Source organism: Chenopodium album, chromosome 14 (assembly GCF_948465745.1).
Source record: "Chenopodium album chromosome 14, dcCheAlbu1.1, whole genome shotgun sequence".
Lineage (NCBI taxonomy): Eukaryota > Viridiplantae > Streptophyta > Magnoliopsida > Caryophyllales > Amaranthaceae > Chenopodium > Chenopodium album.
Genome location: NC_137847.1, coordinates 15372116 through 15397015, shown reverse-complemented (window position 1 = coordinate 15397015; position 24900 = coordinate 15372116).

Below are 24900 nucleotides of genomic sequence, written 5' to 3'. Positions count from 1 at the left end.
CTAGGGCAAAGAACAGAGTTTGACTTGAGCATTTCTTGCCTCTTCTTCACAAGCCTTTGCATAAGACCACACCTTATCTTCTCAAGCATGTACAGAAGATGCTTGGTTCTGGCTTGAATAATGTAACCATTGAAGGTTTCAGCAATGTTGGAGGTGATGGCATCTGTCTTGGTTTCAGCTTTAAGGTAAGCTCTACAAAAGGAGGGTGGGTTGTACAGCTTAAAAGCCTATGCTGCATCAATTTTCATTTCAACCAACTCTTGTAAAGCGACATCATAGTCTGCCTTATTATAACACTTGGCAATTTTCCAAAACTACAATTTGAACTCATCTCCCCTGTAGGTCTTGTGCCAGTGTGCAAACACATGCCTGACACAATGCCTGTGTTCTGCTTTTGGCAGAACATTTGACTCAGCATTAAGGATAGCCTGTCATATTCGAAGTAAACACAACAACAAACAACATCAGGCATGTTGTGCAAAAACATTTAGATCATGGCAGATAATTAGTAAAACAAAAGAGTATGACATACTTGGTGCTCATTAGAAATGATAGCAGCTCCATCTCCTTCTCCCAAGTCTAAGAATTGTTGATGATGTTTAAAGAACCATTCCCAACTCAAGTCGTTTTCTCCCTCTATAGCAGTTCAAGCCATATGATACATTTGATCATTAGCATCCCTCCCAACAACACAAAGAAGTTAACCACCCAAAAAAGTCTTTAGGAAACAAGCATCCACAGCCAAGACTATTCTACAACCTTCCTTCCACCCTTTAGTTAGGCCCTCAAAACAGATGAACAATCACTGGAAAAGTGGAAGAGGAATCTTTCCCATTATTGTGACTAGCTCAGTGAGACTTCCAGGGTTGTTCTGTTTCAAACAAGCCAAGTAACCTCCTACCTTCTGATAATGCTCAAACATACTCCCATGAAGAAGTCTGTGTGTTGCATACTTCACCTTGTATGCAAAAACCCTAGTCACTATAATCTTGTAAGCCCTCTTAATGTAATCTACAATCTCCTTGGCAGGCAATGGGGTCTAGTTTTGAACACATCAATAAACTGTTGTGCCACCCATCTGGCTTTCAACTGCCTATTCTTTTGCATGTTTCTGTGACAAGTGCGCTTATTACAAACTCTTTTGACTAGCAATGCAGCCTTCCCAGTATGCCAAGAACAATACACCCTAAAAGGACATCCCTCTATGCATTTTGCTCCAATTCTTTGACCCCTTCTCTTGTTGCTGTCATTGATCACAAGGTTCTTACCCTGGAACACTGCATACTTTGAAACTGCTTCCTTGAAGTCATCCCTTTTGGCAAACCTCAATCCTACTCTCCAATTGAATTGAGAAAAGTCAGTGTTTGGGCTAACTAACAACCCAGATCTCCTTCTCCTGTTAGCCTCAACTCCTTCATCTTCTGTTGTTGTTGGAGTTTCCTCTTCATCGGCACTCTCTTCATATTTTGAAACACTGTCAGTCTCCTTTGCTTCCTCTACTTGATTCTCATAACTCACCTTCCCTTCTATTGCTTCTTTAGCAAACTGAGCAGCTACTTATACTACTTGTGTTGTGCAAGCCTTAACTCTCTCTCTAGCCTGAGTGTATTCCTCATCACTAATGTTAGAGTCATACAGTCCCCATCATCAACTATGGCCTGATTATATTCATCATCTAACTCAGCATTTAAACCATCCAATCCCCCTACAAAATTATCTTCTTCTAACTCATCATCATCTCCATCAGTTGAATCATCACTATAAACTTCCTGAAAGAAGTTTCCTTCACCAATACCCTTCTCCTTCTTACTACTCTCTACTAACACACCTTTTCCTTTATCTACTGCAGGGTTATAAGGGGGTTCTCTTCATCACTTTTATCACTATAATTCCCATATAGAATCTCATCAAGCCTCAGAGGACTATCAGGTTTGTTATCAAACCACTCATAATCATCTGGCACACTAGTTGTTTTTACCACAACAATAGGTTGCGTTTTTTGGGTTTTTTGAGGAGTTGGGTGCTTTGCTAGACCTAGATCTGAAAATGAAGTAGTATGGGAAAGAAGGGCTGAACTTGGGGCAGCTTTTTGTTTGGTTGATGTGGCAGATTCTTTAATAAGCAGCTGCTGGTCAAAAGTGCTTGGTTCTTTTATAATCAATGGTGGGGCACTGGTTTTTTTGGTCCTAGGACTTGACCTAACTTGAGTCAATATAGTTGTAATACCCCATATTTTTATACGTATTTTTCTGATTAATTAATTAATTATTATTTCCTAAAAAGGGTATTTTGGTAATTTAACTTACTAATTAAATCTTGGAGCCAAATCGATATTTGAATTTTGGCACCAAAAGTATTTTAAAAACAAAATATTATTTTGGATAAGATTTATTATCCATTTATTTTATTTTAAAAAACCGGATTATTTATATATTTCGGATATTTTAATTAAGGCAAAAGCTATATTTTATTATTATTTTAATAAGGTCCGAGAATCCCATTTATTTGGCTAATAAATTTCGGATTTTCCTATGTGAAAATCTGATTTTATTAGTTAAATTATTTGGTGAATATTTGGTATTTTATTATTTAATTATTTATTACAATAAATATTATTTACACAATTATTTTAAATCCTTAAAACTAGCAAAATAATTTCCTAAAGTACTAAATAGGAGGGCCGAAAATATGAGCTTAGGGAAGCTCAAAAATTTCGACCATCCCATGTAGATTTTGGGAAAAATATTTTGGCAATTTTTATTTTTAATTATCTCCTTAAAATCTCCTATTTTCCTTAAATCTAATTCTCCATCTTTTTAGTATCCAATCATTATATTTTCTTGCCATCCATTTTTCTTAATTATTCCCCAAGTAATTCCAATTTCCTTAATATTTTTCATGACAAACATACCTTCCATATTCAATTATACACAATCTCTTTAATATCAAAACTTTCCTTAATTCTTTTACTCACTTCTCCAAGTAATCCCTTAAACCATACTTGCCGTAATTCTTCCCACATTCTCTTGCTATAATTCTTGCATGAGCTAGCCTATAAATACCCCTCCATACCTCTCACATTCTTCACACCAATTCTCTTCTTTTCTTCTCCTCTTTTTACACAAATCATCCCGTTTATCTTTGAAGCCAATTTTCGGGCACTTCTGGTCAGTTTTTGGGGTATTTCTGTTTCACAGAAGATTGTTCCTCTCGAAAAATCCTTGCAAGAATCACCCAATTCGGACTTATATCGAAGGACTTATAGCCTCTGCAAGTTCTGCCTATTTTTTCCAACGAAAATCCAATTCTTCTCTTTTCCTTGGTTTCTTATCTTTTCTTCTTCTCTTCTCTTATTCAATTATTATTATTATTATTATTATGGGGGATTTATAAAAAATTATTATGAGTAGTTTTAATTATATAAAATTAGATTTTTAATGATGTTTATGAAAATTAATTTAAAAGGTTCATGTACATATAGTTGGGGGGTTTTTAATTTCATTGTTGTGATTATTTGTTAACCTTATATTAATTAAGGTTATATTTATTTGTAGGGTGTTTTTGATCAAGATACTTGAGAGTTCTTTTGAAGTGTTTTTGGCTAAGCGAGGATTAAGGTACGTTAGGTGGTTAGATACCTTGAAAAAAAAAAGATTGATTTGAATGAGCATGTTTGAATGATTTTATGGTGATTGAATTAAATTGACTTGAATTATGGTTTATGAAATAAAAGTATGTTTAAATGATTGGTTTTAATAATTAAATTGGAGTATTGATTTTTTTATAACATGTTTTGATTTATTAATTTATTATTCGTGTTTAAAAAGGATTGGTTTTGAAAGCTTGTTGGATTTATAAAAAAAAAAGGGAGTTTGAATTATTATTATAGAAGGTTGGAATTGTTGGATTTAAAGAGGATTTATTTAATCATTGAATTAAATTTATTATTTATGCTTTATAAGCATGTTAGTAATCCCACTATGCGGATTTGGTTTATTGATAAGGCCTTGGACTTTGTATGACCGAGTCTTTCCTCAAGAATAGCCTTGTAACATAAGGAGACTAGCTTGGGGGGTGTGCACACTTGGGAGAGGAATTGGTTAAATTGGTTTTAAAATAATTGGAATTGGTTTTATTGATTATTGGGATTTGAATATTGAGAATTGGTTTTGAATCATGAGTTTGGAATTACTGGATTAATTATTGGAATTGATTTTAAAAGCATGTTTGCAAATAAATTGAGTTTAATTATCTTGCACTTACCGTACTTAGCATATTTTGCTAACCCGTATTTCTTATTTGTTTTGGTTCGCCCTATTTACCGTAATGGTAAGTAGTGTTATTTCAGGTGGAGTGAATAAATTGATGCATTGGAGTCCCGGGATTTGGTTTCACTAAGTTAGGAATCGTGGTCTTTGTATCTTTTTTTGAGTACTTATAACATTGGTTTCTATTTATAGTTATTATTAATAAAGAAGAGTTTTGAAAGTTTCCGCTGCAAATTATTGGTTTATTTAGTGAGTTTGAGTAGCCTTGCGTAATCACGCGGCGGTAATACGCCTAAGTCTATCTCTACGGTATAATTATACGTATTATACTAGTATTTCCGTAGAGGGAGATTTGGGGGTGTTACAAAGTGGTATCAGTTTTCAAGGTCCTAAAAAGATTAAAATTGGAATAGTAATTAAAATTGTTGGTAGACTTAAGAGGGCATATAGGATAGATAGAGTTTCGCATTTGTGTATGAGTCAAAAGCCTTATTTTACTTAAAAACTATTTTCCTATTTGTGGAAAGATGAATGAGAAAAGGATGCTCGAGTGCTCTACGGAGGCCTATAATGGGTACGACTCTCTGTCTAGGAAAGGCTCTCCTCAACGTGGTAGGTAACTTTCCTGGGAGACACGGGCTCGACTGTCCTATAATCATGATTCAAGTACATATTTATTATTTTCGAAAATAAAAAGAATTGAAATTATTTGAAACTTGAGTATGCGATTATGTGTGCATTAAAGTTGGTGTGAAAACACCTTGAAGTGAGTATAGGGGGGTCCAAAATTTTGGAGTATTACCCATGGTTGGGTGATTTTGAGTTATACTTGGGTTATTGAGTTATGAATTGCTTACTGCAAATGGATTTTGAATTGGATTGTTTGTGTGATTTGGCATTTAATTAATTGTTTTGCATGTGTGTGTGTGAAACAGATGGAAAAGATTGATCAAATGAGACATCAATATTTTGACATTCATTATTTGAAAGATAGTGGAGTCTCAGTTAGTGAATTCATGACTGGAATTTTTACTTTGGCCTTGACCCTTTGTGAGAAGTATGGTGATGAAGCCTTGACCCAACAACCTTGGATGGTCCTTTTGGATTTAGCCCATTTACCTAGAATTAAGAAATACCAACCTCTCTTTGACAAATATGGGGATGTGATCAAGGAAGATGGAACAATGTGGAATGAGAAGCATCATCATGAAGGGAAATGGTTAGCAACCATGTCTAGCCTTAAGAGGGACTTGCACTATGTGGAGCGCAAGTATGAACCTAGGAGGAAAGTTGTGAAAATCCCCTCAATCCCAAAAGATCGAACCTTTGGACCTAATGACCAAATGTACTTCTTAAATGCCCAAGTACCTTTTTCATATCCAAAGAAGCGACATGAGTATGTGGAATCTAGTGATGAGTCCATACCACCTCTTGGTAGGAGCAAGCATTACCGTTCTCTTAGCCAAACTCCAAGCTATGAATCTTCAGAACAACCTAGCCCAAAAGTCCATTTCCATGTTGCAAAAAGGCCCAGAACTCGTTCTCAAACTGCAAAAGAAAGAGCCCAAAACCCCAAAGATTCTTCAAGCCAACCTCGTGGGGATGTAAGCCCAACAAAAAGCCCAAGTTACACTCCTGGCCCGGACAGAACTATAAGTAAATCTGGGTCAAGCTCATCAGGCCTTATTCCAAGCTATAGTGGTTATAACCCAACTCTCATGGCCGAACCAAGTAATAGAAGTGAGGATCCGGGTTATGATCCTATTGAAGATGGTTATGCTCATAGTGTTATTTGATTGATTGATTTTGAACTATGGTTTTGTTTGATGTCTCAATAATTGTCCTAAATGACAAAGTTGTATTTTCATTAATTATTAATGAAATAAAATGAATTATTTGAAATTTCTCTATGTTGTTAAGTGAATTAAATGCTTATATGATAAAACTTGTTTTAATTTTCAAAGTGTGATAATTAATCCCAAGAAGTATGTCTCCAAGAATGAGGGATCAATTAAGGAGTAAGCGCACTGGTTCCAAAGTTGGGAAGGTCCTTAAGCAGTTAGCCCATATTACTGAGAACATCACGAAAGTGGTGAAAAGGGAACACCGAAATCCCGAGCTTGATTCCTATAGTGAAGTCTTTAAGAGGGTAGCTGTAGCTAAGCCACCTGTTTACTTGGGAAAAGAGGACCCAGCCAGCCTTGAAAACTGGATTAGGGAGTTTGACAAGTTAATTGATTCTATCAATTGCCCAAGTGAGCTGAGGGTGAAAAATGGGGTTTAATACTTGAGGGAGGAAGCTGATTTATGGTGGGCCCAAAGAAAAGATGAGTTGTTGAAGAAACCAAACTTTGGGTGGGATGAGTTTAAGGAAGCCTTGAGAGAAAAGTTTTACCCTTCCTACCTGAGAAAGCAGAAGTGCATGGAGTTTACCAATCTAAGGATGGGGAACATGTCAATCAGTGAATATTACAACAAGTTCATTGAGTTGATGAGGTTTGCCCCGGAAGTAGTCCCCACTGAAACCATCAAAGCTCAGAGATTTGAGCAAGGCTTAACCTTGACCCTCCAAGGGAAGCTAGGGGGAGTGACCTTTGAGACCCTGGATGAAGTTTATGGTCGTGCAACCCTTTTGTACAGAATTAAGGGGAGAGAGATGGAGCAGGTTGAAGAGAAAAGGAAGAACCCAACTCTTTTCACGGGGGTGAAAAGAGGCACAAGCCCAATGGGAATTAGCAAGGGAATTCTGGTGATAGGAGGGACAACAAGGGAAACTTTGGGAAGGGGAATGGAGGCCAGTCGTCCAACCATAAGGGGAATAGGAACCAAAGGGGTGAGAAACCCAAGAGGAGGTATTTTTGCAAGCGGTGTGAGAAAGACCACCCAGGGAAGGACTGTGAGGGAAACCCGGTAACTTGTCGTTACTGTTAGAAGTTGGGACACCGTGAGTATGAGTGTTTCAAGAAGGAAGCTGATGTTAAGTCTGGGAAGGTGAAAGAGTCTAGTGCACCTAGCAAACCACCTCAGTCTAGTGGACCTACAACCAAGGCTGGAAACAGTAGCGGTGCGGGAAGTGCCCCAAAAGGTCGTGTGTTCATGATGAATAGCCGTTAGGCTGAGTCTGCTAATGATGTGGTAATTGGTGTTTTCTTTATAAGTTCTTCTCTAGTGAGAGTTTTGTTTGATTCAGGGGCGTCGCATTCTTTTATTTCTAAGAAAGTAGTTAGGAGTCTCGGTTTAGAGAGTCCTGAGTCAGTTTCTCTAGATGTGTCTATCCCGTTTGGGGAAGTGAGGAGTTGTTCAAGATTGTTTTTGAGAGTGCCTATTTCCATCTCTTGGGTAGAATTTCTGGCTGATTTGATCGAGTTCGATTTGAATGACTTCGATGTAATTCTGGGTATGGATTGGTTGGGAAAGTATGAGGCAAGGATCGATTGTGCGGCTGAAAAGGTCACCTTAACTAGCCCAAATAAGACCAAAGTGGTATACAAAAAGGAAGGGAAAAGCTCAAGGTCGAGAATTGTGTCTGCAATGCAACTACAGAAGCTGGTTAAGAAGGGTTATCCTTTGTTCTTGTGTAGTGTTCAAGAGGTTGGAAGTGAGGAAAAGAAAGGTGAGAAGAGTATTCCTGTGGTAGATGAGTTTCCAGATGTATTTCCAGACGAGATTTCGAGTATGCCGCCAGTAAGGGATGTTGAGTTCACTATTGACCTAGTGCCTGGAACTGGACCTATCTCTAAGGCTCCATATAGGATGGCTCCAGCTGAGTTGAGGGAGTTAAAGACCCAGTTGGATGATTTGTTGAAGAAAGGTTATATTAGGCATAGTTCATCACCCTGGGGAGCCCCAGTATTGTTTGTGAAGAAGAAGGATGGAAGTATGAGGTTGTGTATTGATTATCGGGTGTTGAATAAGGTAACAGTGAAGAATAAGTATCCATTACCAAGGATCGATGATTTGTTTGACCAGTTGAAAGGAGCAGGAGTATTTTCAAAGATAGATTTGAGATCGGGTTATCACCAGTTGAGAATTGTGGAGCAAGATATTGCAAAGAGTGCTTTCAGGACCCGTTATGGTCACTATGAGTTCACAGTTATTCCATTTGGTTTGACCAATGCACCTGCAGTGTTCATGGATTTGATGCATAGGATTTTCAGGCCATACTTAGACAAGTTTGTGGTAGTGTTTATTGATGATATTTTGATCTATTCAAAGGATGAAGAAGAACACAAAGAGCATTTGAGACAAGTGTTACTATGTTTAAGGGAGCATCAGTTGTATGCCAAGTTGTCTAAGTGTGAGTTTTGGTTGGAGGAAGTAGCATTTTTGGGCCATGTGATTTCCAAGGACGGAGTTTCAGTGGACCCAAGCAAGATTCGAGCTGTGAGTGATTGGCCAACCCCAAAGAATGTGTCGGATGTAAGGAGTTTTCTGGGTTTAGCAGGCTATTACAGAAGGTTTGCGAAGGATTTTTCGAGGATCGCGAAGCCCATGACAAGTTTGATGAAAAAGGAGCATAAGTTTTTATGGACTCCAGAGTGTGAGGAGGCATTTAAGATCTTGAAAGAAAGGTTAACCACAGCACCTGTGCTGGCTTTGCCGGATGGAAGTGATCTATATGACGTGTATAGTGATGCGTCGAAGTTGGGATTGGGATGCGTGTTGATGCAAAATCGAAGAGTGATTGCGTATGCCTCGAGGCAGTTGAAGGTTCACGAAGGGAATTACCCAACCCACGATTTGGAGTTAGCTGCAATAGTGTTTGCCTTGAAAATTTGGAGACATTACTTGTATGGGGTGACTTGTAGAATTTTCACAGACCATAAGAGTTTGAAGTACATTTTCACCCAGACGCACTTGAATGGGAGGCAGAGATGATGGTTGGAGTATATGAGTGATTATACATTAGATATTCAGTATCATGAGGGAAAAGCTAATGTGGTGGCAGATGCTTTGAGTAGGAAGTCAGAGCATACAGTGAATGTGATGGTAGTACCAGATCAGTTGTGTGTGGAATTTTAGAAGTTGAATTTGGAGGTAGTGGGACATGATGAAGTGGCTAGGATGTTGAATGCCTTGGTGATTTAACCATCCATTTATGATGAGATAAGGGAAAGTCAATTGGAAGATGAGAAGCTAAAAGCAATAAAGAAGAAGATTGATGAAGGAGAAGTGTTGGATTTCACCATTTGTGATAAGGGGAGTATTCGATTTAAGGGGAGATGGTGTGTACCGCAGAATCGTGGTGATCTGAAACAAAGATTGATGGAGGAGGCTCATAATTCTCCTTATTCAATGCATCCTGGAGGGGATAAGTTGTATAAGGACATGAAAAAAACTTTTTGGTGGCCCAATATGAAGAGAGAAGTGGCTGAATTTGTGGCTAAGTGTTTGACATGTCAGAAGGTGAAGATTGAGCATCACAGGCCTCAAGGAAAGGTCCAATCCTTGGAGGTACCCAAGTGGAAATGGGATTCGATTTCTATGGATTTTGTGGGAGCTTTGCCAAAGACCAAGGCAGGGAATGACACTATTTGGGTAATAGTGGACAGGTTGACAAAGTCAGCAGCGTTCATACCCATGAAGAGTACTTGGACTATGGATCAGTTGGGAAGAGCATACGTGAAGTTTGTGGTGAAGTACCATGGGGTACCCACGGATATCATTTCGGATAGAGATTCAAGATTTTTGTCCAACTTTTGGAAAAGTTTGCAAAAGGCGATGGGAACTAAGTTGCTAATGAGCACAGCGTTTCACCCAGCGACAGATGGTCAAACAGAAAAAACGATTCAGACATTGAAGGACATGTTGAGAGCTTGTGTGATGGAGTATCAAGGGTCTTGGGAAGACCACGTGGATTTGATAGAGTTCTCTTACAACAACAGTTACCATGCAAGCATTGGAATGGCACCGTTTGAAGCATTGTATGGTCGGAAGTGTAGAAGCCCAGTTTGTTGGAATGATATAAGTGAGACTATGGTTCTTGGACCAGAGATGATTGAGGATGTGGTAAAGCAGGTCAAGTTGATCCAGGAAAAGATTAAAGCAGCCCAAGATCGACAGAAAAGCTATGCTGATTTGAAAAGGAGGGAAGAGGAATATGAAGTAGGAGAGAAAGTTTTGTTGAAAATTTCACCCATGAAAGGGGTGATGAGGTTTTGAAAGAAGGGAAAGCTAAGCCCAAAGTACATAGGGCCATATGAGATCATCCAGAAAGTGGGGAAAGTGGCTTATAAGTTGGATTTGCCTACTGAGCTAGAAAGGGTTCACAATGTGTTCCATGTGAGCCAAATTCGAAAGTATATTCCGGACGTGACACATGTGTTGCAACCAGAAACCATTGAGATGGATGAAAATTTGAATTATGAGGAAAGGCCAGTAAAGATTCTTGACTCTAAGGTAAGGAGCACAAGGAACAAGGATGTGAGCATTGTGAAAGTGTTGTGGTCAAATCAGAAAACTGAAGAGGCTACATGGGAAGCTGAGGCTGATATGAGGAAACGATACCCAAAGTTGTTTGCCTAAGGTTAGTGGTCGAGTTACGGGGGCGTAACTCCTTTTAAGGGGGGTAGAGGGCGATAGAGTTTCGCGCGTTTGCTTTTCGAGTCATTTTTGAGTGATTTCGAGTCTTATTTGAGTTTAGTTGGAGTCTTGAGTCAAGTTAGGATGTGCATGAACCAATAATTTCAAAATGATTTTCGTTTCTTTTGACTAAGTTTCGGGTCGAAACTTATTTTAAGGGGGGTAGACTGTAATACCCCGTATTTTTATACGTATTTTCCTAATTAATTAATTAATTATTATTTCCTAAAAAGGGTATTTTAGTAATTTAACTTACTAATTAAATCTTGGAGCCAAAACGATATTTGAATTTTGGCACCAAAAGTATTTTAAAAACAAAATATTATTTTGGATAAGATTTATTATCCATTTATTTTATTTTAAAAAACCGGATTATTTATATATTTCGGATATTTTAATTAAGGCAAAAGCTATATTTTATTATTATTTTAATAAGGTCCGAGAATCCCATTTATTTGGCTAATAAATTTCGGATTTTCCTATGTGAAAATCTGATTTTTTTAGTTAAATTATTTGGTGAATATTTGGTATTTTATTATTTAATTATTTATTACAATAAATATTATTTACACAATTATTTTAAATCCTTAAAACTAGCAAAATAATTTCCTAAAGTACTAAATAGGAGGGCCGAAAATATGAGCTTAGGAAAGCTCAAAAATTTCGGCCATCCCATGTAGATTTTGGGAAAAATATTTTGGCAATTTGTATTTTTAATTATCTCCTTAAAATCTCCTATTTTCCTTAAATCTAATTCTCCATCTTTTTAGTATCCAATCATTATATTTTCTTGCCATCCATTTTTCTTAATTATTCCCCAAGTAATTCCAATTTCCTTAATATTTTTCATGACAAACATACCTTCCATATTCAATTATACACAATCTCTTTAATATCAAAACTTTCCTTAATTCTTTTACTCACTTCTCCAAGTAATCCCTTAAACCATACTTGCCGTAATTCTTCCCACATTCTCTTGCTATAATTCTTGCATGAGCTAGCCTATAAATACCCCTCCATACCTCTCACATTCTTCACACCAATTCTCTTCTTTTCTTCTCCTCTTTTTACACAAATCATCCCGTTTATCTTTGAAGCCAATTTTCGGGCACTTCTGGTCAGTTTTTGGGGTATTTCTGTTTCACAGAAGATTGTTCCTCTCGAAAAATCCTTGCAAGAATCACCCAATTCGGACTTATATCGAAGGACTTATAGCCTCTGCAAGTTCTGCCTATTTTTTCCAACGAAAATCCAATTCTTCTCTTTTCCTTGGTTTCTTATCTTTTCTTCTTCTCTTCTCTTATTCAATTATTATTATTATTATTATGGGGGATTTATAAAAAGTTATTATGAGTAGTTTTAATTATATAAAATTAGTTTTTTAATGATGTTTATGAAAATTAATTTAAAAGGTTCATGTACATATAGTTGGGGGGTTTTTAATTTCATTGTTGTGATTATTTGTTAACCTTATATTAATTAAGGTTATATTTATTTGTAGGGTGTTTTTGATCAAGCTACTTGAGAGTTCTTTTGAAGTGTTTTTGGCTAAGCGAGGATTAAGGTACGTTAGGTGGTTAGATACCTTGAAAAAAAAAAGATTGATTTGAATGAGCATGTTTGAATGATTTTATGGTGATTGAATTAAATTGACTTGAATTATGGTTTATGAAATAAAAGTATGTTTAAAAGATTGGTTTTAATAATTAAATTGGAGTATTGATTTTTTTATAACATGTTTTGATTAATTAATTTATTATTCATGTTTAAAAAGGATTGGTTTTGAAAGCTTGTTGGATTTATAAAAAAAAGGGAGTTTGAATTATTATTATTAAAGGTTGGAATTGTTGGATTTAAAGAGGATTTATTTAATCATTGAATTAAATTTATTATTTATGCTTTATAAGCATGTTAGTAATCCCACTATGCGGATTTGGTTTATTGATAAGGCCTTGGACTTTGTATGACCGGGTCTTTCCTCAAGAATAGCCTTGTAACATAAGGAGACTAGCTTGGGGGGTGTGCACACTTGGGAGAGGAATTGGTTAAATTGGTTTTAAAATAATTGGAATTGGTTTTATTGATTATTGGGATTTGAATATTGAGAATTGGTTTTGAATCACGAGTTTGGAATTACTAGATTAATTATTGGAATTGATTTTAAAAGCATGTTTGCAAATAAATTGAGTTTAATTATCTTGCACTTACCGTACTTAGCATATTTTGCTAACCCGTATTTCTTATTTGTTTTAGTTCGCCCTGTTTACCGTAATGGTAAGTAGTGTTATTTCAGGTGGAGTGAATAAATTGATGCATTGGAGTCCCGGGATTTGGTTTCACTAAGTTAGGAATCGTGGTCTTTGTATCTATTTTTGAGTACTCATAACATTGGTTTCTATTTATAGTTATTATTAAAAAAGAAGAGTTTTGAAGTTTCCGCTGCAAAGTATTGGTTTATTTAGTGAGTTTGAGTAGCCTTGCGTAATCACGCGGCGGTAATACGCCTAAGTCTATCTCTACGGTATAATTATACGTATTATACTAGTATTTCCGTAGAGGGAGATTTGGGGGTGTTACAATAGTTGGTGATCCCCTCTTTGGTGTACTCTTTTTTTTTAGATGTGTGTAGGGTAGACTGTGAAGCTTGTGTTAGCTATTGGAAGTGTGTTTCAACAAGTGGGGGCTATTTTGGTTCTAGTGCTGGTAATTCCATACCATGGTGTATATATAGCTCCACACATCTATACTTAACACCCAAAGCTGCTACCTCCAAAGCATCTTCATCTCCCTCCAACCTCATCAATCCATCCACCATACTAAGCCCATGAACCAAGAACAAAACACTTTTCACTTCTTTATCCCCACTAACCTCCTTGGCTAACTCAACAAGGTCAAAGAAACTAACTAAGTCTGATCAATGCCTTTAGTTCTGCCAACACCTCCCTTATACACCAAATCACCATTATTAATGGTTTTGAACAACCCACTATGCCAAAATTTCAAACTTATCATATCATCCATTGCAACCTATAGTCTAAATGCAAACAAAACAACAATTACAAATCTACAATCATGTTATGACCAGTAAAAGCGAGAATCAAACTGCAATCAAGCAAAAATAAACCCAGAAATTCGAGGAAAGAAATTCAATTATTTCGAATTGAATCGCAAAAAACACAGACGATTCACACAATTCAACCATAATTCTAGGTTATTTCCTAATACCATTTACATGATTAGTTAACAACAATAAAGATAAAAATCCTAACATTAAATGATTTAGGGTTTACCTTGTTCACCCAATTTAGCTACAATAGCGTCTTCAACTACTTCCTTCACCGTCGCTCCTTTTTTCCCAAAAATGGAAACCCGATTGTTGAGAAATTTTACCAATTTTGGTAATTAAATTATGGTTGAGAAGCTTTAATGGAAAAGAGGAAGCAATTATGGCGGGCTTCAATATTTTGCAGAGAGTAGTTGAGTGAGTGAGAAAGAGAGTAACATGGAAATTTAGGAGAGAAAGGAATTAACACACCTCAACTTATGTTTTATCCAGGTCAGACCCCACATCATCATTTATTAAAAATAAAATCAAAATATAACTTGTTTAACCGGTATCTAGTCAAGTAGGACTACACTTGGAAAACGCCCCCAATAGTTAGGATTATTAGATTATAAACCATAGTTGGGCTTATTAAAAGTAAATCAGCCATAGTTGGGATTAACAATGTGTACTTTTCCTTTTATTAACTTCCTAATTCAAAGATTTTTTTTTTATTTTTTTTTTGACAAGAATATAAAGATTTCTTAAAGCAATATACATTACATCGTAAATGAAATGTGCCCAACTCTTACATAACAATAAGAATAAGAAATTAAGAATAATATGTTGACTAAATTATATCATCCAACCTCCTAATTAAAATATGCAACACTACATTATATAAAGTGGAGAACTCATTTGCTTAAAAAAAAAATGGTGTAGTATGCATATCATGATTTATTACAATTTTTTTTCTTTTTAAAAAATTGATATGAAAAAAATGATATAAAGTCAAACAATACCTACAGGCACTAGGAATAACACTTGTCACTTCTTAGTGTTGTTTTTTCCCTCCAAAACCTCTTTCTTTTTTTTTTTTCCTTTTTCTTAGCCGATGTCACCTACTAATCTACTACTCTGTATTGTATAATTAATACACGAAATATTCACCAAATCTTATAATTGGGGTAATTTTGATTCACATACTTTCTATATCTGTGATAAAATATTTTCCATATCTGTTACTTCATATCTTAAAAATATTACGATGTATGTTATATCTTTAAATAACACAATACACCATATTTTAGTCTTTCAAATTATTAACATATATTGAATAAGGTAATTTTGTAACAATATTTTTAAAAAACAAATGAATATATTAAATAATATATTAAACAATATTTAAAGGTAATTTTTGTAATAATATTTCAAGTTATTAACATATATTGAATAAGGCAGAAATAAGATCGTTCTCACTCTCACTTTTGGAAAATTGCTTACTCTTAGTAATATTTTGCATGTTTTAGAATGCGTAGAAACCTTATTTATGGCAGTTTATTCAAGAAAGCTAGACTAAAGCTCTCTTTTGATTCTAATAGATTAACTTTACTCGCAATGGGGAATTATGGGGCACGACTTTTGTAATGGGGGGCTTTTTACTCTTGATGTTAAAGTTAACACTATGAATAAGAATGCTAGTACTTATTCTTTTTATATTGCTGAGTCTATTGATTTATGGCTTGCAAGATTAGGTCATGTTAATATTGATTCAATTAAAAGGCTTAAACACTTAAACTTAATCTCACATTTTTTCAATAGTGATTTTTCGAAATGTGAAATTTGTGTTGAAGCTAAGTTTTCAAAGAAACCATTTAAATCAGCGGATAGACAGACTGAAGTATTAGAGCCTGTTCATAGTGACTTGGGTGATTTTAATAATCACGAGAGCAGAGGGGGTAAAAAGTACTACATTACTTTTGTTGATGACTGCTCATGTTTCACCATGGTTTATCTTCTCAAGTCTAAGGACAAAGCTGATGAAATGTTTCTCAAATATAAAGCTGAGGTAGAAAACCAATTGGACAAGAAGATTAAGAGAGTTAGGAGTAATAGGGGTGGTGAGTACAACTCTAACACTCTTAAAGCATTTTGTGAGCAAATTGACATCGTACATGAGTCGACAGCTCTGTATGCACCCAAACAGAGTAGTATAGCCGAAAGAAAAAATAAATCTTTAAAAAATATGATGAATTCTATGCTTATTAATTTTGAGCTTCCTAATAACATGTGGGGGAAGGCTATTCTTTCTTCTTGTCATGTTTTGAACAAGGTTCCTCACAAGAAGCTTGACAAGACTCCATAGGAAATATGGAAGGGTCGAGTACTAAACCTTAAATATTTGAAATTGTAGGGGTGCCTAGAAAAAGTTGGCATACCTACCTTTAAGAGGGACAACATTGGTCCTAAAAACTATTCATGCTATCTTTATCGGCTATGCTTATCAAAGTGCAGCTTATCGTTTCCTTGTCAAAGGTACTAACAATTCTTATGCAGATGGCCATATCATATCATTAAGGCAAGAGATGCCGAATTCTTTGAGAACATTTTTCCTTGGAAAATGTCTCCTTCTAATAATAGTGAATAGCCTGCTAGTAGTTTTGTTAGTTTATCTATTGCTAATGCTCTTTCTAGTAGTTTTGTTAGTTTATCTATTGCTAATGCTCTTGTTACTAACGATGATTCTGTTTTAGAGCTAGGGAAAAACAAAAGGGCACGAAAGGATAACAGTTTTGTACTTGATTTTTTTACTAACTTCTTATCTAAATCTTTCAATATTGCTGATGATTTTGTTCATATCTTTGTGTTAGAAGATGATCCAAGAACCTACAATGAGGCAATAGAGTCAATTGATGCTATTTTTCATAAAGAAGCAATTGATAGTGAGTTACAATCAATTCTCAATGATAATACTTGGAAATTTGTTGATCTTCCTAGGGGTTGCAAGCCTATTACTTGTAAATGGATCTTTCGACAGATCCATAGACAAGTATAAAGATAGAATATTAGTGAGGGGTTTTACTCAAAAACATGGCACTGATTATTTTGATACTTACTATTTTGTCACTAAAATTGCAGCTTTTAGGAATTTGATTTCTCTTGCTTACATATTTTATCTTGTTGTACACCAAATGGATGTAAAAACTGCTTTTCTGAATGGTGACTTGGATGAGGAGATTTACATGGTCCAACCCTAAGGGTTTGTTATTTAGGGCCAAGAAAACAAGATTTGTAAGTTAGCTAAGTCATTGTATGGAATTAAGCAAGCTCCAAGGCAATGGCATGACAAATTCAATAAGACTATGACTGGTAATGGTTTTAATGTTAATGAAGGAGATTCTTGTGTTTATTCTAAAAATGATAATCGTAGTTGTGTGACTATTTGTCTTTATGTAGGTGATATGTTAATTTTTGGAACTAACTTGGATTGAGTAAATGAGACAAAAGAATTTTTAAGTTTGAATTTTGAAATGAAAGGCATGGGTGAGGCAGATGTGATTTTGGGAGTGAAAATAAAAAAAAATCTCCAAATGGCATCTGTCTTAACCAGCACTAAAACTGGTTAAATTTCGGCTGTTTTTCTACGATCGTGAAAAAAACGGTCGCAAAAATTGAAATTTGCGACCGATTTTTACACGGTCGCAATATTACGACCGTTTTGATAACGGTCGCAAAATTGCAATCATTTTACGACCGTTTTTGGCCATTTAAACGGTTGCAATGATGTTTGACGATTAAAATTAATTCTAAACTAAAATAATTCTGTTGCGATCGCAAAAAACGGTCGTAATTTGCGACCACTTTTACCGGTCGCAAAAGGGTTTTTTTTTTTAATAAAAAAAGTATGTGTAAATAGAGACCCCAAACTCCCAAACCCTAATTTTTTCTCACTCACACCGCTCACGGCTCATCCCTCCTTTTTCTTTTCTCTATCCTTTCTCTTTTTACTCTTTCCTTTCTCACGTTCTTCCATCTCCTTTGCTTTCCTTACACCTTCTCTTTCCTTCCCTCTTCTTCTCTTTCCTTCCTCTTTTCTTTCTCCTTCTTCTCTTTCCTTTCTCTTTCTTCTCATGTCTCTGTGTGCATCTCATGCCACTCCATTCTCGATCTTTTTTTTTTCATTCTTTCCAGATCCGGAGTTTTGGTGTTCGGATTTTTGTCAACAAACAAATTATGGTGTTCAGATTTTCTTCAACAAACGACTTATGGTTTTCATGGTCAAATTCAACCATAAAAATTCTAGATATGAAGTTTTTATGGTCGAATTTGACCATATAAACCCAAATAGGAAGAAATATTGGGAAAGGTATGTTGATTTTTCAAAAAATTTTGTTTGTTTTTGTTTATTTTCTATTTTTGTGGTTTTGTTTCGTTTTTGATTCGATTTTTGTGATTTTTGTTTGAGTTTTTATTCGAATTTCGTTGATTTGGGTTTGATTTTGACTTTTTGTTTATTTTGTTCGAATTTTTGTGAATTTTGTTCATATTTTGTTCGAATTTCTTTGATTTTAGGTTTGGTTTTCAGTTTTCAGTTTTCGTTGATGTTCGATTTTCATTGATTTTGAGTTTGATTTTAGTTTTCGTAGATTTTGTTTGAATTTTGTAAACATTGTTCATATTTTGTTGATTTTTTTTTTTATTTTCGTGTTTAATTTACATTAATTTTTTGGAGTTTGATAATACTGTGGCGTTGGTTTTATGTGGTGGCGGTGGTGGAGTTAATTGGTTTTGGTTGGAAATGTTGGTGGTGGAGTTGGTTTGGGTGGGAATGGTGGTGGGGCGGTATGAGAAGTATAGGCAGGGGGCTAGTTTTTTTTTGTTTTTTTTAATACTTTTAGCGACCGCTTAAAGCCATCACTAAATTCCAGATTTGCGACCGGTACATACAGCAGTCGCAACTCTGAACATTTGCGACCGTTTTTTTTGCGGTCATTGAAAATAATAAAAATGGTTGCAATAAATCTTACAACCGTTAAAGACTACCCTGTTATGACCGTCGACAGTAGCAATTATTTTTAACGACCGTTTTTGCTATTTTCTGTGACGGTTCGAGGCGGTCGCAAAAACCTTAATTTTTAGTTGTGCAGTCACACTATGTTGGAAAACTTCTCAAAAAGTTTGACCCATATAATGTCGATTTGACCTGGCAATCCTGACCCAGACCCGATGACCCGACCCATGAGCCGACATCGACCCCGAAAAAAGTGACCCGAAACCCGAAATCAACCCGACCCGACAAATACCAGACTCGAAGTGGAATTGACTCGACCTTAACGCGAAACCCAAATTGACCCGACCCAAAGTTACCCGATCAGAAATTAACCCGACACCCAAAGTGACCCGACATGAATTTATTACTTGAATTAATTGACCCAAAATGACCCGAAATCCGAAGTAACCCGAACTGGAATTACCTTATACCTGAAATGACTAGTTACAATTTACGCCAAATACTTGACCAGAGCAGACTTGAATAGAAAATAACCGCAATTAAACTAACTCGAGTTTTTTTTAAATTTATTTGTAATGTGTAACAGTGTAAGTAATTTACATATTTTGAGTATTACCTTTCTCGATGTTACTGTAATCTTGTTATGAAGATGACAACAATAACATGACAATCATATTAATAGTAACAACTATGGGCCTGTTTTGATTGATTAAACTGAGCTAAACTGAATATTTTATGAGAGAAGGAAATGAAGAACTAAACTGAACTGAACTGAATTTAATTGAACTTATTGGAGCTGAACTGAACTGAACTGAACTTAACTTAACTTAACTTAACTAAAAATAAGATGAAAAAAACAGGCCTTATGTTTTCTATAAAAGCAAATAAATTTTTTGTGTAAAATAAATCTACTAATAAAGCTTGACTCAAAGTATCGACCAGAACTGTCCTGACTCGATTTTGACCCGATACATGACCTGAATATTGACCCGATCCGAATTGACCCAACCCGAATTGACCCGATCCAAAATGACCCGACCCAAAGGCGACCCAAAGTGTTGACTCGAACTTTACGCAAAACCCGAAATGACCCGATCCAAATATTTGTTGACCCGAATTTGACCTGACCTAAACGACCCATTTGCCAAGTCTAATGTCGATCTAGTTAAGACTCCATATGACCCCCAGTTTCCACTTAAAGAAAAATAAAGGTGATCCCGTTCATCAGTCTGAATATGCTAGAATCATTGGTAGTGTTATGTTTCTTACGAACTACACTAGACCTGACATTACTTACTCTATTAGTAGATTGTGAAAGTACACTCATAACCCGAGTAGTAATCATTTGATTGCTCTTAGGAGATTGCTTAGGTATATTAAAGGTACCATTGATTGGGGTTTGCACTACTCCAAATTCGCAAGAGTTTTGGAGGGCCTTTGTGACGCCAACTGGGTGTCTAACAATGACGAAGTTAACTCTACCAATTGTTGTGTTTTCACCCTTGGGGGTGGAGCTATATCATGGAAATCTAGTAAGCAATCTTGTACTGTTATCTCTATTATGGAATATGAATTTATTGCTCTTAAACTGGCAGGTTATGAGGATGAATGGTTGAGGAACATGCCTACTGATATTCCAATGTGGGAGAAGCCAGCTCCTTCAGTTGTACTTCATTGTGAATTGCAAGCTGCGATTACTATTGCAAACAACCATGCCTACAATGAGAAGAAGAGACACATTTTTCTAAGGCACAAGGCAGTCAGAAATTTGTTGTCTAAAGGGGTAATATCACTAGACTATGTAAAGTCCGAAAAGAATGTTGCAGATCCGCTAGCAAAAGGCCTATGTTGAAAACTAGTGTTGAAAACATCGGAAGGGATAGGGATAAAGCTCGTTGTATGAATTGTACGTAAAGTAATGAACTTCTACTCATAATGAGTTCAAAGTGGAACATTATATAATAATTTAGAGGCATTATTTCTATTTTTGTCCATCCCTATATGTCCGTTTTGTGCTTTGCTACAAATGCGAAAGAGTTTGAGCATATGGCTCTAATGAACCCATACCCATATTTTTGGTGGTGTGTTGTAGCTCACAGTACACTTGATGGGATTCACCTACTTAGGTGTGGAAGTGTGGCCGCTTCCTATGAGTATTTCGTGGTCTTATACTCTAGAGCACCTATGAGCTATCCAGGCTCGGACGTATGGCCAGTATAATATAATTCGTCATTTTATTCGTGGAATTTCAGAATATTATACATGGTCAATTGTGTGACTCAAGTGACATGGGTTCTTAATCCCCTATTAAGTTCAAGAAGAAGGTCACTTGGTAGGAAAGAGATCATAGCTTGATGTTCACTATGTGTCTATTCAAGTCGCGAGACATTGACACTTATGCAATTGTTTGTTTTGCCAAGAATTCATCTTTCCTTATTTTCTTTTTTCTCATCTTTGAATCTGTGTGGCATTGTTGGAAATTCTTGATGAAAAACAAAGAAAAAGAGTAGTATAAAAGTGATGAGGTGAATGTCCCACATTGAAAGAATGAGTGCTCTCCCTTGTTATATATTGTAGTACCTTAGTCCTACTTAGCTGAGTAAGTAGGAACTGGATTGTGGACTATACCACACACGCATGCACGCGTCGAACCAGGCCAGGCTCAGGCCTCGGGAATCGTGGATTTGGGGTCTTGGGGAATGCAATGCACGGGCGAAGGTGGGTTGTGGGACCTCTATCTTTTTGGAGAAATTTTTATCTCTTTTTCTTACATTAGTAACAGAATATTGTCAATTATTTTTTTACTGTTACAGAGTATAATTAGCCCCTTGATTTAGGCTAATTAATTGACAGATTTGTAGGGTTTTAGGTACTTAAATGCGAAATTTCACGAATCATATTCGTTTGCACCTAAACAAGATCTACAAGCATAACACATAAAGAATCACATAATACATACCTTTGACGCATGATTTCCACAAGCTATTGACTGACAATCAGGGAGAAAATAGAGCCCCAAGCGTTGCTCCTCTACTTAGTCCACGAGATAGGATTGAACCTCCACTACTGCTAGGTAGTTAGGCACGAACACTTCGAACTACCTTCTACGAAGAGGGGAGGAGGAAAACGACCACGAACATCACCACACCACCAGCGTGCACCACCTTGCACAAGGAGGCCGTATAGTTGTACGGATGGGAGGAAGGGAATAAGGAGAGAGATTGTGTGAGGCTAGGGTTTCGTTGCTCACTAGTCAATTCTCAATTGACTGGTTAAGTGTGTTATGTCAAACCCTAGGCAAGGCCTCTATTTATACATCATATGTATAATTAGAGTCCAAAACAAGCCCACAATACTCTCCCTTTACAACCCATATGGCCGGCCACTCCATGTGGCCCAATAATGGGCTTCTTTCTTTTGTTCAATCCAAGACCCTTTTGTGTGACCTTATAGGATCCATTCTATTGGGCTTTGGATTATTTGACTAGCCCAAAGAACATTGATCACGTCTAGCAAAAGATAATGATGACCCAAAAGAACGAACTTAATTATCTCCATAATTCGATCCATTATATATCTAGTAATTGCACTTGACGAAGACATAAATCCTTCAATCTCTCACTTGTCTGAGACAAGTGTGCAATATTCAAATTCCTTAAGTCAATATGTGTCTATTTGATAATATGATTGCATCACATGTCGAGATCATATTAATCTACAAATCTTTTCTTGAAATCTGAGATAGAATTACAAAACAAATGATTACTAAGTAATACATTTGAGTGCAGCTACGCATTCACTAAATTCTCCCTCTTCAAGTCGCAATGACACATTCCTAATTAAATAGGTAGACTCAATCCAATCTTGTGACAACCAAAGCTCCTACTCAACTATTGAAATAACCAGGAAAACCCTTTATAATCTCCAGTTACGGGAAGCAGTTTGAATGCACTATAGTCAAACAAATCATTGAATGATATCAATGTTCCACTCATGTCAAAGGAATCCACTAATATATCCGGAAGTTCTATACTTGAACTTCAAAGTAGGTCAATAGTTCGATCATGCATCATCTATGCATATCCATGTGATTGACCGAGCATCACTATGCCCCTATAGCCCATTAAACTGCGCTATCCAATCAATCTTACATGCTAGTCCATTTATTGAAATCATTAATGTCTACTTTAATGATTTCGAACTAGGAACTTAAATAATGTATGAATTCAGTTCACCTGTAGGGTTTCATTCACCAGGTCATCAACCTGATGAGCCCATCAATTCATAATTATTTTGGACATTTTATTTAATTTCAAAAACCATAATTAAATAAGATTGAAACTTTGTTTCAATTGATATACATAATTCTGCAAGCTGATGTATTACTTATGTAATATGTTTTCTCAAAACATATACAACTTAAATTATATAACTTGCTTCAATCCAACAAGCTTAGTATGACTCTCATACCTTAGTTTTGGAAGGGGTTTAGTAAGTATAATTCATGAGACATTCTCATAAATATGAATTTTACAACTTCTAAATTTTAATAATAATATTCATCTCCATACACTAAGAACTTTCTTTCATCCTTTTACTAGGAATTAGGAATTTCTAATTGTATTCCAATGTTACATTGGATTTCGATTGAAATATATCATCACTTGTTCTTAAAACATGTGAATCAAATAGACGAGTATAGGCCATGACATGCATGATGCATCCTTTGCAAAATGCATAAGGAGCATTACTCAAAACCTTAATTTCATCAACCTTTCTCAAAGCATTGAATCATCAAGCAATGTGCCATGTTACATGGGATTGAAACTCTTTCAATATAATGTTGAACCTCATAAGAATCTTATCAATATAAGCTTCTTAACCAAACTCAAACATCCTTTGAGACCTATCTCAATAGATCTTAAATCCCAACTGCACTCATCTTCCTCTTCAAGGGTTTTCATACAAAATGCATTAGCCATTACTTGACCCTTCAAGAAATGAATAATTGTTCTTTGTATTAGACCAAGAAGACTTCATAGCTCCCACTAAACATCTTGTATACATAACATCTTCATTTTATGAGAACATCAAATAATTTTGATTAACTCAATAAACTGAAGACTCTAACTCCATGATGCTTACTTTGATCCATAAATGGACTTATTATGCATCCTTTAGGATTATTGGATTTTCAAAACTATTCTGATTGTATCGTATACAAATCTTCTTTCATGAACAATTTCAAGAAAGTGTTTTGAAATCCATCTACCAAATTTCATAAGGTACAAATCACTAAAATATCTTTAATAGATCTTGGCAACATGAATAATGTAAAGGTTTCATCGTAGTCATAGTCACACTATGAACTTGTTGAATCCTTTAACAAGTCTTTGCTTTGGTTAGAAAACATTTTTCTTCCTTGCATGTTTTGCTTATAATGGGTCTCACCCAATTAGGCAAATTGGTTACAGATTTAGAATCTATTTAAGATTTCCATGGTTTTTAAACCACTTGGAGTTGTAACTTGTCAAATCATCTTTATTACTTGCATAATCATCATGTTCCAAAATAAATATTTTAGAACTCTTAGTCAATATGAAATCATATTTCTTTGGCTAATTTTTATATATGCTAGTCATCATTGTGGATTTTTATGCAACAATTGAAACTCATACAATAACTTTGTTTAGATTTCAATGAGAAACGACAATTGAGGGTGTGCACTTGGAATGTACTACCTTCGACACATGGTTATTAATCTCATTACACTTATTGAGACCACTCGTTGTCATTTGTAATATGAAGTGAGTGATGCTCATATTGTTGCTTTTATTTGATAACTTCTCAACTTTCTTCAAGATTTCGAATTCACTTTTCTTAAACCCTTTTAAGACTCTCGAACTTTTCGAATTAGCTTATACTCTCATTTGCCTTTTGAAGAGGCATATTTAGCATAGGGTGAACTAACCATGGTTTGAATCACGTTTGTTTGT